Below are 16,333 nucleotides of genomic sequence, written 5' to 3' on the forward strand. Positions count from 1 at the left end.
TTCCTGCTTCTGGCAGATAAATTTCTCCCCTCGAGGTCATCTTGCTGTGATTTTCGGATGGAAGAATGGTGTGTGTGTGTGATATGTGTTTGGTTGGGGGCGAGGAGGCAGAAGGAAGGAGAAGGTGTTGCCTACAATTCGTGGCTAGCCTGGCTGGCTGTGGGCAGCGCTCATCTGGGGACATTTTCCCATTGTAGGAAACTGCAAAGATGTGGGAGAGACTGTAGCCCAGGATAAGCTTACCCAACTGCCTTTTGGTCTAGACAAACGCCAGGCCACATGGAGGGAATATTGGGGCTGCACTGCGACCCCCCAGCCTTTGGCACCCTTTGCCTTCCTGACATCTTCCGAAGCGATTGGGGGACCGCGCGTGCCCGAGGCCCCGCAGCCGGCACCTGTAGGGGTCGCGCTAGGAGCGCGGCCCGCCCCCCTTCCTCCCGGCCCCCGCCCCCGGCCCCGCCTTTCTCCCGTTCAGCTCCCGCCCCACCGGGCCCCTCCAGCTCTCCTCGCGCAGCCTCCGCTAAAGCCTGGAGAAGTGGAATTCCGCCGGCGCCGCTCCCTGAGCGGGACTCGCGGAGCGGCACTGGGCATGCTCAGTCGCCCGAGCCCGGTCTAGTCTCAAGTAGGAAGCTCGTGCGCTGCACCCGCAGCTGATCTGGGCGCTCCGGGAGGGCAAGATCAGAGCAGAGCCGCCAGGCTCTGGAACCGAGGTGAGCGCCGCGCGCACTGCTGGTGAGCCTGGTTTCTTCCTTTCCTCTGTCCCGGGTCTCGGGGTGGCCCGGGAGTGTTGGGGAGAGCCCGGGCAGCGACGGCGGCGTGCGGGCGAGTGGTTTCGCGTGCCACGGGCGGCTGCTCCTCTACCCCTGGCCGGAGGGCTGCGCGGCCAGTGCCGCCCGCCCAGCCGCAGCCACAGCTGCAGCAGCTGCCGCCGCATCTGCAGCGGGCGCCTGCTGCGGAGTCCCGTGCACCCGGCGCCCGCGCCGCAGGGCCGGGTGGCACGGCGACTGCGGACTCACTCCTTGACTTCCATCCCTTCTCCCCGGAGCCCTTTTCCTCAGCAGCCCGGGCTTGGCAGGGCCTGAGGCGGGGGAGCTGGGGAGGGGGTGCACCCGGGCGGGGGCTGCGGAGGGGCAAAGCGAGGGTGGGCGCCGGAGGGGAAGAGCGCACACCCCTTTGCCCTGGCACCGGCCTCCGCCGCGCGGCGGGGCTGTCTCTCCCCGGGCGGCAGCGCGCTCCTGCCGGGGAGTTGGAGACGGTGCTCGGGGGTTGGAGACAAGCTGCTGCAAGATGAAAGGGGGAAAAGTTCGTTTCCCCCCTCGGAGGCAGAGCGAGCGTTTTAACTAGAAGATGGCTGTGCGAAGGGGACCAAATCAGGGAAGCTGGTCACCGAGTCCTGAAAGCCCATCTGCTGCTCACCGGGAGGAATGGAGGGATGAATGTTAGAAATGACATTTGTGCGATGCGAACAGCTGGTCGAAGGGAGGGATGCGGAGTCCCATAGAAACAATGAAAGGTGGTCTCCACCTCGGCAAAGGGTGAGGGGCAAAGGGCGGAGGCAGGGTGGAACTTGGATTTAGGAAAATGAATTGTCTGGAGAAATCACATATAGAGTTGTGACTGTTTAGTAGTCAAGTTCTGCACAGTTTTAGAGCTACGACTGTCACAGACGTTTCTGGATTGATTGTGGTTGAGAATGGTCAAAACTGAGAGGAACATAATAAAGTCAGTGTCAGAATCTTTGATAAGATTGGGCTCTGGGAGAGGACAGTTGTGTTTGAGAAGTCCGTTAGTCACTGGTTTTACCTTGTGGGATGGTTTTACATTGTGGGAATACCTAAAGAATTACCATAAAATGATGCCAGCTGTGGTGTTCGAATTCCAAGAAATGAGAAAACTTTGTGAGATTGGCATTGGCTTGTCATTAGTTGGTTTTAATATTTCACTGATTTTTTTTTTAGAAACAACAAAACGTTGGCATCCTGATCTGTTATTTCTGAATTTTGGCCTCTTATATCTTTGATTTCTTTTTCTTGCTATTTGGATTTATGTTTTAGCTCTTGTCCTTCAATGACCATGATTAGTAAGAGTATTTGAATTAATGTAGCTGGCCTTTCAGGAGTAAACAGATTCCTTGACGTGGAATTTCTTTATGAACTTAGGTAGCAGCCTTGTTGAGTTTTCAGTTTGTACCTTGAAAGCAATATTTGTTCAACAATTGTTTGTCATAACTTGCAGAATCCTAAAAAATGGCACCATCTTGAAAGGATGATATTTGTCAAAAGAGGATGGAGGAATCTCCAGACTGGGGAAAATAGTGAGAGAACACCTGCGGCAATAGAGTCAAGTGGGCTGGTAGTCACACCTCCAAGGGGAGAACAGATACAAGATTTCTATTGCTGTCTGTTTTTCACTGGTGTACAGCATAACCCTGAAAAAATCACTGAGTTTTCATAAGTTGGGGTTGTAATTACGCCCCTAGATACTTGCTCGGGGTCTTTTAAAAAGGACTCTAAAGTTGAGATCCCTTTCCAGGGAAGGTGTTCATATCTCGTATTTTTATTCTTTTTGAATGAATACTTTTAACTGAATAATTCACCCCTGAGGAGCCAGCATGATCTGGCTTTCTGAAACTTATGTAAAATGGTAATTGAAAAGTTTGGCGAGCTAAAGTGTGAAAGACCGACATATTACACTTAAATGGATTAATATGAATACCGACTACAAGATTATTTAGGAAAAGACTACTAACTATTGCAAGAGTCCACAATGTACAGAGATAAAGTATCTTAAGACTGTTACTCTTTTTATGTAATTTTTCAACTTTTTGATGATTGTTTTCTTTTCCTGCCATCAGAGAAATGACAACAAACATTGAATTCTTCTTCTTCTTCTTTTTTTTTTTTTTACTGTTACAGCAGCAATTTATACTGAAAAACTTGCTCTAATAATAGAATAATGTTATGCTGATTACCATGATACTGGATATCTAAATTTATCTTTTAAGAAAACTGGAATGTTTTCTCTAAACCTTTTTCAGTTCCTGTTTTAAAACTGATAATACTCTTATAACATAGTACCTTCAGTTTTCTAGGGGTGCAGAACAGACTTAAAGTATTATAAGAAAGTATTATATACCTTACTAGTTTAACAGGCAATACTTATTTTCCCACCTCCAGGTTAAGGAAACTAGCATTTATTCAATGATTGCTATGTGTCCAGCCTGACATTAAGTTCTTCACATACACAGGTAGTCCCTGACTTACAGCGGGGTTTCCTCAGTCAGTATCTTTATGTATCTGATCTTTATTTGTCTTTGGGGGTTGGAAGCAGTACATGTAAACATCTGCAAGTGAACATCTGAGAATGAGAACATCGGCAAATTATGTGGTGCAACATATGTGTAGTACATATTACTAACAGTAGAATATAGCCCCCCCCCCCAAAAAAATCAGATGGTTGCAAGTGTGGTTTGTCGTAACTTGAATCTGTTATAAGTCGGGGACTACCTGTATACTGTTTTATGCCGTCAGCATCTTTGGAATAAATGGCAGCTTCCCAAGGAGCCCCTTTGAGGGGGCAGACACACCTTTATTGCACAACAGTTGAATATTGAAGTTTTATCTCCTATGAGGATATCTTCAACTGGGTGCATTGTTACTCAAAACCTTTCTCTTGTAAAACATTTTTGATTTTTTTTTTAGAATTAGTTTTGATTGACACAACCTGTCTTCAAAGTGATTTGAATAGCTTCCATAAAAATTTAAAAATTGTTTTGTGTTCATTTATTTTTCAACAGTGAGGTACTACCAACAAATAAAAATAAATGTAAGGAAGATAAATCTGGATTACTCATTTTTAATACAGTGTGTGATTAGTGCACATTCTGCATGTTGATACATGTTGATGGCACTTGGCTTAGCTGAAATGGTTTGTCAGAGGCAGAGTGACAGACTTCATAGCTAAGGGCCTGGTGAGGTTTGATGAAAGACCACTAAATGGGTACTCTGAAGACTTGCCTTCTCAGCCCGGCTTGTTTGCTGCTTTAATTTACTGTTTGACTTTGGGAAAATCAGTTCACTTCTCTGGGCCTGTTTTCCCATCTGTAAAACGAGGGTGTTGTGGTAGAAGCCACCCTTTGGGTGTCTGTTGAGTCCCTCTTGTCCTAGTAGGGAGGTCTGTGTGCAGCCATCAGAGGAGGGGACTTCGTTTAGAGGATGTGAAGCTGGCTTTTGGCTTTCTTGCTTCGCTAATCAGTCTGGCCTTTCCCTACTTTGTGCAGTGCGCTTTTTTGCCCAATTCTTTCCTCCCCCTTTAGTTTTGGAGTGCCTGGGTGATGCAGATGGTTAATGTACTTGGCTGTTAACTGAAAGGTTGGAGGTTCGCGCCGTCCAGAGGCACCTCAGAAGAAAGGCCTGGTGAGCTTCCGGAAAGTCAGTCATCGCAAACCCTGTGAAGCACAGTTCTACTCTGGTGCACGTGGGGATGCCATAAGTTGGAATCAACTCGGTGGCAGCTGGTTCTTCAGTTTTTATATTTTAATAGAATGGTCGTCATAAAATCAACTGTTAGGTAGGTGATCAGGTAATGATTAGATTTGGATATAGTACATTAAATCTTTGAAACTGTTTTATAGCATCTTCTGAGGGAAGATTTTTTGGTCTTGGGATGCAGATTAGTTGAGGAGGAAGCCCCAACCAGGCCTGCAGAGGAGGGTGTCCTGTGCCTTGGTTGCGGAGATCCATCAGAAATTTTGGCTAGGCTTTCCCATGTCCCTGTCCTCTGTCTTCTCCCCTTGATTTGAAATGCAGCACTTGGCCCCTAGAATAACATTAGCATTTCAGGTTGGCCCCATCACTGGGCTGGGCAGGTGCCCATGGTTAACTGCTGCAGTGGCGGGAATGATGGCTTTCTGAATACGCCTCCTCCTTGTTGGCAAGATCGTGAACTTTTTTTGGCAAGCTATGATGACCCACAGAGAGCAAAAGAAGCCCATCCCATTTGGTGTTTTTAGTGTGCTTTGCTTTCAAGACACTCACCAAACTCAGCCTTATCAACCTTTAAGTGAGGCAGGTGAAAAGTAGCCAGAGTTGTTATCCTACTTAAATAATTAACAGTAAGTGGCCAGTGACTCCGGTGCCTCTGATCATAACCAGGCTCCGGGTTCCTGGATTCCTGCTAGGAGTGGGGCAGTAAATCCAGGCAGTAGATGAGAGTTGTAAGAGTAGAAAAGTGAAGTCATCCCAAATTAGCAGGAAGAGGCCTGGCTTAGTTTAAAGGTATTAGAGGTCTTGGGGTGTAGTTGCCAGAGACATTCCTTTTCTGCATAATGTTTTCCCATAATATTTGAATCTTATTTAACCTTCTATAATGAACACGTATTACTTTAATAATCAGGAGAAAACATTTCCATGTATAATTTATTGGTATATAAAATTTACAGATTCCTGTGGACAGACAGGAAACCCTGGTGGCATAGTGGTTAAGAGCTACAGCTGCTAGCCAAGAGGTTGGCAGTCCGAATCCACCAGGCAATCCTTAGAAACTCTATTGGGCAGTTCTGTTCTGTCCTGTAGGGTCACTATGAGTCGGAATCGACTTGACGGCAATGGGTTCGGGTTTGGTGGACAGGCACGGGGTTCCTGGGTGGCACAAATGTCTCAGTGCTCGACTGATAGTGGAAAGATTGGTGGTTTGAACCACCCAGAGGTGCTTCAATAGATCTGGCGATATGCTTTCGAAAAGTCAAAATAAAAACAAAAAATGAAACCCATTGCTGTCAAGTCGATTCTGACTCATGGTGATGCCATGTTTTACAGAGAAGAACCAAACTCCGTGGAGCTTTCTTGGCTGTAATCATATTATAGCCAAGATGTGGATTGCCAGGCCTTTCTTCTGTGATATTGCTGTGTAGGTTTGTACCTTTAGGTTGTAGTTAAGCTCAAACGATTTGTACCACCTGTTGTTGTTGGTAGGTGCCATCGAATTACTTCCAACTCATAGTGACTCTATGTACAACCTAGGGACCTTTTTAACAAAAACTCACAGCCATGAAAACCAAACATGGGAAGAAACATGGAAAACAACGAAGGGTATGAGACTATGGATTGAAGTTTTTATTATTATTGATTTGACAGTGGTTGTAAATGAAGTTAAAAGAAGAATTGTGAGTGAAGCTAAAAGGATAGATATGTATCCTTTTCCTCTTGTGGAAAATGTCTGCTAGGTGATAACTGAGATTTTTTTTTTTTTTATTGTGCTTTAAGTGAAAGTTTATAAATCACGTCAGTCTCTCACACAAAAACTTATATACACCTTGCTACCTACTCCCAATTGCTCTCTCCCTAGTGAGACAGCCCGCTCCCTCCCTCCACTCTCTCTTTTCGTATCCATTTTTGCCAGCTTCTAACCCCCTCCACCCTCTCATCTCCCCTCCAGGGAGGAGATGCCAACATAGTCTCAAGTGTCTACCTGATCCAAGAAGCTCACTCCTCACCAGCATCCCTCTCCAACCCATTGTCCAGTCCAATCCATGTCTGAAGAGTTGGCTTTGGGAAAGGTTTCTGTCCTGGGCCAACAGAAGGTCTGGGGGCCATGACCACCGGGGTCCTTCTAGTCCCAGTCAGACCATTAAGTCTGGTCTGTTTATGAGAATTTGGGGTCTGCATTTTTTTATCCCACTGCTCTCCGGAATAACTGAGATTTTTGAAGTGTATCTATTGGCGAGAATGCGTCAGGAATGCTTGGAGTGGGTGGAAGAGTAAGTTTGTTTTTTTTCTTTTAAATTGACTAAAGGAATGCAGAGCTTTGGAGAAGTGTGTGCTCAGGAGGAGCTCAGGAGGATGAGGTCGGAGAGAACTTGAAGTGCTCCAGAGGGAACGGAAATGCTATTGTTTAAGAAGGAAGTGTTTCTAAAATTGCTGCCCCATAAATCGGAGCTCAGTTTCCACACAATTTAAAATTAACATCGTGTCTACTGTATGCAAAGCCTGCAGGCTCTTATCCATTGATGAAGTTTTCACTTCATCAAAATGATGATAATGACCAGGTGTAGTGAATATTTCTAAGTGTGTTAAAATCAAAGGATGCTCCCTTTTCTATGAGATTACATCCTCTCAGCTTTTGGGTAAGATTTCCTTTTATGAATGATGGGAATATTATTTATTTATGTTTCTGTGGGGAAATATTTTTACTGGGAAACTTATTATTAGCCCATGAAGTTGATAAATCTGGGAATCTGAGCCCCTGAGCTGCAGAGAGCCCTGTCCTCAAGGGACTGAGTCGGGTACTGTAGGCCAAGTCAAATACCAGTGGGATCTGTGGGTTCTCCGAGGGGCCCTTGAGCCTTCCAGGAGTGTGGAATCACTGGTACAGACCCAACATCCTAGGAGCCTCATGAGAAGGAGCTAATTTTGAAAGTACTCTGGGAACCAGCAAGCAGTTTTGAATTATAGACTAAGAATGGCAAGGAAAGTGCCAAGATAAAAGATGAGGGTCAAAGAGAACAGAAGGGACAAGTGATTGAAATGTGAATTTCAGCAGGCTAGACCTCCAAATGATGTCTCTTGGCGGTTGTTTCTTTACATGTAGACTCTTTCTGCCAAAATAGCATGCTTTAGCAATTCGGGCTTGCTGATTCTAGCAAATGCTGATGGAGTCAAAGCCTTGGAACCAGTAATTGTGTGATACCCAGCTTGTGTTTGGAGTTCTGGAGTATCGTGCCCTCCAGGGTGAGCCTTGATGAAAGCTAGAGGAAGCTTAAGAATAATTTGCATCTTCTGCCTGGGAATTTTGGTTCTTGTTTGGGGGCAGGGAAAGTTAAAAAAAGCCAACTCTATTAATTTCTGAATTTTTAAATAGTAGCTTAAGAAAATAAATGTGTTTTCAGATGAAGCTTTTAAAATCTGTGCTTCCTGACATCTGGATCTCACTGGTCATAATAACATATTATCAGTATTATTGTGGAGCTTTTACTTTTTTCTAAGAGCTTTGTAGTTGTTATCCTATTTAATCCTCACAAAAACACTGGTGTGGTTCCCATTTTAACCAGCCGTTGCTGTAAAGTTGATTTGGATTGCGACTCATGGCAGCATCATGTGTGTCAGAGTAGAACTGTGCTCCATAGGGTTTTCAGTGGTTGGTTTTTTTGGAAGTAGATTGCCAGGCCTTTCTTCCAAGGTACCTCTGGGTGGGGACTTGAACCTCCAACCTTTCGATTAGCAGCCCAGCTGGTTAACCCTTTATACCACCCAGAAACTCCATCCCCATTTTAGAGATAAGGAAATAGATACTTTTTACTTAAGGCTATGTAAGTGAACAATGATACTTGCCTTAAACTCTGTAGAATACAGAGGAGACCATGGGCTGGTGAGAACTGTCAGGATGAAGAACTAACATTTATTAATTAAGGTCCAACTATGTTCCAAGTGCTGTACAGGAAACATTTCATTTCATCCTTTAAACCATCCTCCTTAATTCCCCTTTTCCATGACTCAGAAAAGTTACAGGACTTGCCCAGGCCCTAAACACAGCCTGTGTTCTTATTCTTTCCACCACACCATGAAACCTTCCTATATTCAGCATTTGGAGAAAAGGTGAAAAATTTCACCTTTGAAAATGAATATTAACTTGAATCTGTATGTTCACCTGTAGAGCTATTTCCTCCAAATTATGATCCTGATGTACATTTCTTTCATCTGAACGCAAATTGAATAGTACGACAATCCCAATATAATTTCTAAATATGGAATTGCTCTGTTAAATCTCTTTGGGCGGTCTACAGTCTAGCACGTTTCTATTGTAAAATACACCATAATCTGATTAGTTGTCACATGCCAATCATGAGGCAACATGGGGACGACAGATGCTTCTGATGACTGGAGAAAGGAGAGGATTTCAGTGTTTCTCCAGCAGCTCTGTGATTGATTTGAGACTTCTGGCTTCTGGGGTGGTGGGCAGGTCTGGAGAGAGGACCCCAGCCTGCTGGACGTCAGTGCCTCTCCCTGCAAGTGTCCTGCTTGCTCCTCGGTGCTAACTCTGTCCTCAGCAAGTAGCTTCTGATCTTCATTCAGTTTCCCAAGTAGACTTTTGTCCTGATAAAGAGAGGCAGTTGACCTCCCATTTTGAGTATCCTGATTTGCTGGGAAGCACTGTTTCTCAGTGTAAACGAAAACATTAGAATTCCCTTAGTTTCAGTTAGGGTTTTTTTTTTTGTTGTTGGTAAAATAATAAATTTGCCAATTCAGCATTTTTTATGACCTTGATCACATTAACTATGTGTAACCATCAACCCATATCCATGGTCAAATTTTTCATCACCTTTAGCAGATTGAGTTAGATTTCTTAGGTTGATTTACTCTTGGGTGAACTTATAAAATTCAGTTCCTGATCATAGAAAGCTGGACACTCACTGTGACCTTGGGAGTAGGGGTGTGGGAAACTGATTCAACCCGAGATTTTTCTGTCTGACCAGAACTTTGTATTCTCTGCAAGAACCAAGTTTTATTTATTTATACCTTTTCCAGATCAGTAATAAGAGGGATATGCATTCATTTAGTGACATCCAGAAACCTAGCTTCGTTTGTTCCCTTTTTTGTTTGGTAAATTTTTATTGAGCGCATACTCTGTGCTAGCCATTCTGCTGTTTAGGAAGACCAAGAGGAATGTATCAGGGTGTCCATTATAAGGTGCTGCAGTAGAGGCATATGTGTGAGGATCTGAGGGGACAGAGTGGAAGGAGGGCTGTAGGGAGTTGGAAGGAGAAGAAAAAGTGATTTTGCCTGACCCCATAGCCCCCCCAAGGAACATCTGGCAATGTCTGGAGACATTTTTGCTCCAGCACTAATGGCATCTAGTGGGTAGAGGCCACAGATGCTGCTAAAAACATCCTACAGCGCAGGCACAGAAGAGCACTATAGGGAGGTGGTGGGGGTTTGGTATTTAAGAACCAGACTCTTACGGTTCCAGCGTTGTTGTTAGATGCCAATGACTTGATTTTCAACTCATAGCATCCTCATGTGGCAGAGTAGAACTGCACCATAGGGCTTTCTAGGTCATCATATTTACGGGAGCAGATTGCCAGATCTTTCTCCTGCGGAACAACTGGGTGAGTTTGAACCTTCAACCTTTCAGTTAGCAGTTCCAATAAAAACCAAACCAAGACTAATGGATGACAAGTACCACAGCCTTCACCAGACTGAGCCCAGCACAACTAGATGGTGCCTGGCTACCATCACTGACTGCTCTGACATGGATCACAATAGAGGGTCCTGGACAGAGCTAGAGATTGACGTAGAACAAAATTCTAACTCACAAAAAAAGATCTGTCTTACAGGTCTGACAAAGACTGGAGAAGCACCAAGAGTATGGCCCTGGACACTCTTTTAACTCAGTACTGAAGTCACTCCTGAGGTTCACCCTTTAGCCAAAGATAAGACAGGCTCATAAAATGAAACTATATGGGCACACCAGCTCAGGGGCAAGAATGAGAAGGTAGGAGGGGACAGGAAAGCTGGTAATGGGGAACCCAGCTTTGAGAAGGGGAGATATTGACACACTGTGGGGTTGGCAACCAGTGTCACAAAACAGTATGTGTTTTATTTGTTCAATGGGAAACTAATTTGCTGTAAACCTTAATCTAAAGCACAATAAAAAACAAAACAAAAACCAAACCAAACCTGCTGCCATCGAGTTGATTCCTACTCATAGCGACCCTATAGGACAGAGTAGAACTGCCCCACACGGTTTCCAAAGAGCAGCTGGTAGATTCAAACTGCCGACTGTTTGGCTAGCAGCCGAGCTCTTAACCACTGCGCCACCAGGGCTCCGTGGTTCCAGTAAACCAACCAAACCAGTTGCTGTCGAGTTGATTCCGACTCACAGTGACCCTATACTACCCTGTAATTTAATAGCCACGTGACTTTGGGCAACAGGATTATACCATCACTGTGCCCCAGTTTTCTCATCTGGAAGTATGGGTACTAATGGTAATGGTGCCTGCAGTAGTTAGAGCACTTGACTGCTAACCAAAAGATCAGTGGTTGGAAACCATCGGAGGCTTTGTGGGGGAAAGATATGGCAATCTGCTTCTATAGAGATTTACAGCCTTGGAAACCCTATGAGGTTGCTATAAGTCGGAATCGACTCCATGGCGGTGAGTTTTAGTAAGAATTTCATGAGTTAATATGTGATAAGTGCTTAGAACGATACTTGGCATGAAGTAAGACCTTAACAGTTATTGTGCTTAGTTTTAAACAAAAACTTTTATCTTTTGGCTTTAAAGAGTTTGAGTTTAGTATTTCACTGGTTTGGAGAATCCAGGCCAGCTGAGCTGTGGCACTGCCTCTCAGTATTCTTTGGCATAAGAATTGGCCATTGTTTTTGTGTTTCTCTGGTTCCCTTTTGTCCGTGGGTTTTATTTTTCCAGAATTTCCACCTCTTGACAGCTTTGTCTTTCATCTTTTTTTTTCCCCCCAGGTACCCAAATTCATGCGCTTAATGAGCCTTCCCCTAGAGGACTGAAAATTATATTTATGATTTTCCTTAGCTCTGTCTATTTCGGGACTGGTGAGAAAACGGGAAGCAGGTCAGAGGAGACTGTTGCTTGACTTCCTGATTGTCGCAGTTCCCTTCTCTATAGAATTCCATGAAGGTTTGTTGAGACACAGCTGGTGGCGCCTGCTTAGTAACTCTTCCCTCTACCCCCACCAGCTCCACCTCCGAGTGAAAAAAAAAAAAAAAAATTTTTTTTTTTTTTTTTTTGTGAGGTCCCTGCTATTTCCAAAATACCTTGTAATTGGGTCACAGTATTGTCTGCTTGCTTGGAATCATTCCTCAACACCAAAGCAAAGATGCAGAGTATGTCAGCGGGATTTGAAATGTTTCCATCCTCGGCTTTAAGGCTTTGCAGAGTTCTGAAAAAGTAAGAAAGCAAACTTTTTATCTCGAATAGGTGGCATTCTCTCTGTGGTCTATAATGTCGTCTTATTTTTCATTTGCAAAGGTACTCAAGCCATGGCTGTTCCTGACTTGCTACAGGAAGAAGAGCTTGTAGACTAAACTCAACAGATCAGATTTATTGTTGAATTTTCATAACGGTAAAGATTTTCATTCAGTGTTTTGAAAGGGTATCAGCAAACTAGAAAAAAAATCAAGAAGTTCAGTTTTTACATCTTTTCCAATCCCTTCCCCACAACATAGTTGTCTCTCCCCTGAATTTTAGCAGCGATCTGTAAGTAGCCTCCCAGCTTGTCCAGTTCCATTCATTCGACTTGGCTTCCCAAGTGCTGGGCGCTGTTCCAAACGCTGCACATGGAAGGCGACCAGGGTGGTTGCTATCTCTGCCTGCTTGGAGCGCACAGTCTATAGGGAAAGGCTGACAGTGAAGGAACTAGTTATGTCATTAGTGTGAAAATGTGATGTGTGTTATGAGGAAGAATGCTTAGTATTTCCCAGACCAAGAACCTCCCCTGGTACCCTTGTTGAGCTTGGGGGTTGTGTTGGGCAAGGCTTCCCAGGGGAGGAAATGCTTAATCTATCCTCCTCCATCCTTGAACTCACCCAGCCGCCACATTTGCTGTTGCTTAAGGTACCCTTGACTCAGCAGCTCCCACACAGAGCCCTGCTGTTCCTGTGGAAAGTGGAGGTGCCCCTACTTTCCTTTCTACCACTGCTGCATCTCATCTAGGAGCCTGCAGCTGCCTCTCCATGGCCTCTGTCTGTTCTCTACACTACATCCAAGGTTGTCTTCAGAAGTGTTCTGTAAGGCCGGGCATGTTCATCCTATGCTTAAAACCCTTCCTGGCCTCCTCGCTGCTGTCATGATGAAGTTTACCTCTTTAGTGCGGCACTCAAGAAGACCCTTCATGTGACCCTTCATGATTGCTGTGTTTACCTCTGCTGCTTTATCTCGGGACTCTGTGCATCTCATGTCTGACTGATCTCATGCTTGAGGCTTTAGCCACACATGCCCAATTTTCTCTGGCTTTGGGGCTTTTATCCCCTGTTCCTCCTGCCTGAAGTCATTCCTGCCTCCTGCCTAAAGTCAATATGTGACCAAAATTGAAAGGCAAGGAAGGTACATTTGGTAAAAAAAAAAAAAAAAAATTTTTTTTTTTTTTTGGTAAATTTAGCTGTATGTAAAGGAGAACCTATTCCAAAATATTTTAGGAAATAAGAGCCTGAGCTTAGGACCCATACAAACGTGAGTTTGTATCCTAGTACTGCTATTTGGTTGGAAAGGTGTTGTATTTTCTGGGGGTGTCAGTTTCTTCATTAGTAAATCCAGAAGATATTAGCACTACCTTTGATAGATAGAATATGAATAGATGATAGACAGATGATTGATAAGAGCCTGATTTTTATCCTCCCTCCAGGAAGTAGCTTAATCACCATCCACTGCAGTGTGCTTTAGAATCACCCCAGGGCGTGCCCAAAACACACGGCCCCAGTGTGTGTGGTTCGGTAGGTCTATGGTGGGACCAATGAAAGTTTGCATTTCTAACAATTTCCCAGGTAATGCTGATGCTGCTGGTCTGCGACCTCACTTGGAAAACCACTGGTGTATATAACTACCAGAAGCTCTGGTGGCCTAGTGGTTAAGAGCTCAGCTGCTGAGCAAAAGGTTGGCAGTTCATATCCACCAGTCGCTCCTTGGAAACCCTATGGGGCAGTTCAACTTCTGTCCTATGGGGTTGCTATGAGTCGGAATCAACTCGACGGCAGTGGTTTTTTTTTTTTTTTTTTTTTAATACAACCACCATTCCCTGGGTGACACAAATGCTTAGCACATTCATTTGCTAACTGAAAGGTTGGATGTTCAAATCCATCCAAAGGTGCCTCGGGAGAAAGGCCTGGCTATCTGCTTCCCCAAAATCACCCATCGAAAATTCTTTGGGGTGCAGTTCTACTCTGACAACCATGGGGTTGTTGGAATCCACTTGCTGTCAACTTTTTTTTTTTTTTTTTTTTAATACGATCACCCAGGACAGAGCTGCTGACTCTTCACCACCTCGCTGAGTACTCCTCACTCCCGCATTTACATTATACTTCTTGTCATTTACGTTATACTTCTTGTCTTCTTTGCCTCCCTGGCTTCCATTCTCCTCTGTAAACCCCATGAGGGATGACACTTTTTCTTTCATCTTGTGTTCCCAGGACTTGTTCCTTAATAAGCATTTGCTGATGAATGAATGTATGATTGAAAAAGAGTTTTTATCATTGGAAGCCTTGATCAGTATGCCCCAGAACATATTCAGCATGTAATGTAGTTTTTCTGAGAATTTATCCCCACTTATGATGGCATTGGCCTGTAGCGTGATGTCAGCATCAGTTTGGTTAATATAGGACCAGTTTTCGTGGTTTTGTGTACAAATTCCAGAAAGGTATGATGGAGAAGCTCACTTTAAACCCGTTATTGTTTCTGGAATGACTAAGAAAATATGTAGTTCTCTTGTGATGGCTCAGTATGGCTTATGTATATGTTTGAAAGAAAATATATGTTCAATGGAAATACAGATGTTTAATTTTGCAGCCATAGCATGGGTTCTTTATTTGAAAAAAATGAATCACAGTGAAGTAAAATTAAACGTATCCAGATGCTTAATCAATTCTTCAGGCCATAGGAGGGGATAGCTAGAATACTTAATTCACTTATTCATTCTGCAAATGTTTATTGAGCACCCACTATGTGCCAGTGGGCCCTAGGGATATGGCAATTAGTAAAACAATCTGTTCCCTTGGGGGGAAGGTGTTGTTGTCATAGTGACCCTATATGACAGAGTAGAACTGCCCGATAGGGTTTCCTAGCCTATAATCTTAATGGGAGCAGATTGCCAGGTGTTTTCTCACATGGAGCCACTGGATGGGTTTGGGTTTAGTTAGCAGCTGAGCGCTTAACCATTGTGCCATCAGGGTTCATTGGGGTAAGGTGCTATGGAAAAAATAGAGAAGGGTGATGGTGGTGCAGAGTGCCTAGTGGGCTCATTTAAATCAAGTGACCTGTGTAGGTGACCATTGTGCTTTATACGTTGTGCTTTAGTGATAGCTGGGGCAAGATCACATAGAGGAGCAATTTGGGGCTGAAAGAGTCGTGCACAGGGCCTCTGTTTAAAACACCTCTTTAAGGGGCCCTATGCTCCTATCCTCCTGAAGGAGTCCCTGGGTAGTGCAAATAGTTAATGCCCTCGATTGCTAACTGAAAGGTTGGAGGTTCGAATCTACCCAGAGGTGACTTGGAAAAAAGGCCTGGTGATCTACTTCCAAAAAACCAGCCATTGAAAACCCTATGGAGCACAGTTCTACTCTGACACACACGGGGAGTATGTCAACTTGACGAGTTGGAATCGACTTGATGGCAACTCTGGTTTATAGCCCTAAAGATTGGAGCAACATTGCATTATCATTGTGCCTGCTTATCCAGGCCTAGGCTCTAACCTTACTTCCATGATTCTAAAGCAGTGTTTCCCAAGGTGTGTTCCGTGAAATTCAAGTTATTGGAAATATCTGTGAAGAAAATAAATTTGGAAAACTGTGTTCTCTATCCCCGTGCATTAACGGAGAAAGTCCTGCTTGTTTAACTTCAATCCAGCATTTGTGTGTGGGTCCATTGTGCTTACTGTCCTCTGAACTTGTTTCTTGGTGCACGCCTTGGACAACCAGTTCTAAAGGTACTGCTTTGCACACACCTAAAAAAAGGTTTCCCGTGACTACTCTCCACCGGTCACTCACCGTCCAGTGCCTTTCTCATCTTTGTGGAGCCCTGCAAGATGTTTTTCATCTGAGGTTTTGGTGGGGACGGGTTTTCATGTTGGTTTTCCTTGTGCCTTGTACCCACTTGATCAGCCCTGGTAACTTGAGTCCGAAGATAAATGGCCTTCAAAACCCGAGAGATCATATCTCATTTGCTGTGTTCAGGAGGGCGCTGGCTATAATGTCATGGGGGGTCCCAAGCCGTTTCTGCATGTGCTTTGGCTTTAGTTATTTTGATGCATAGTGATTTTGACTTGAATTGTTCAAATTATGATTTCATCGTATCTTCTTTTGAGTGCATAGACATCGTCTTGGGTGTCAGGTGACCCTGAGCAGTCGAGTCGCTGAGGGCAAGCACTGGATATGAGAAAAATAAACTTGTAGTCAGAAGTGGTTAACTGGGTTTTTGCTGGTATTTTGGAATCTTAATCACAGCTTAAAAAATACTGGCTTTTCTATGGACATGTGTTTAGTTTTGGTTCTTTCTGAAGTCAGAGCAGATGGACTAGCCCTGAATTAGTGAATAGGTTTATTCTAAGAAAGATTATTTAAATAATTATAATAAAGATGATTTATTGCTTTGCTTGAG

At 44.2% G+C, this 16,333-nt stretch overlaps 1 protein-coding gene across 8 annotated transcripts in view; it reads left to right on the forward strand.

Annotated features, from left to right (window-relative positions):
- Positions 1-519: 519 nt before the first annotated feature.
- Positions 520-16,333, forward strand: part of APBB2 (amyloid beta precursor protein binding family B member 2) — a 443,058-nt gene continuing 427,244 nt past the window's right edge. For 7 of the 8 annotated variants that reach the window (XM_049886955.1, XM_049886954.1, XM_049886956.1 and 4 more), the window contains exon 1: positions 520-732. The gene's annotated coding sequence lies outside the window, so the exon portion shown is untranslated. The remainder of the gene's footprint in view (positions 733-16,333) is intronic. The other variant, XM_049886950.1, reaches the window with a different exon arrangement.

Source organism: Elephas maximus, chromosome 5 (assembly GCF_024166365.1).
Source record: "Elephas maximus indicus isolate mEleMax1 chromosome 5, mEleMax1 primary haplotype, whole genome shotgun sequence".
Taxonomy (NCBI): Eukaryota; Metazoa; Chordata; class Mammalia; order Proboscidea; family Elephantidae; genus Elephas; species Elephas maximus.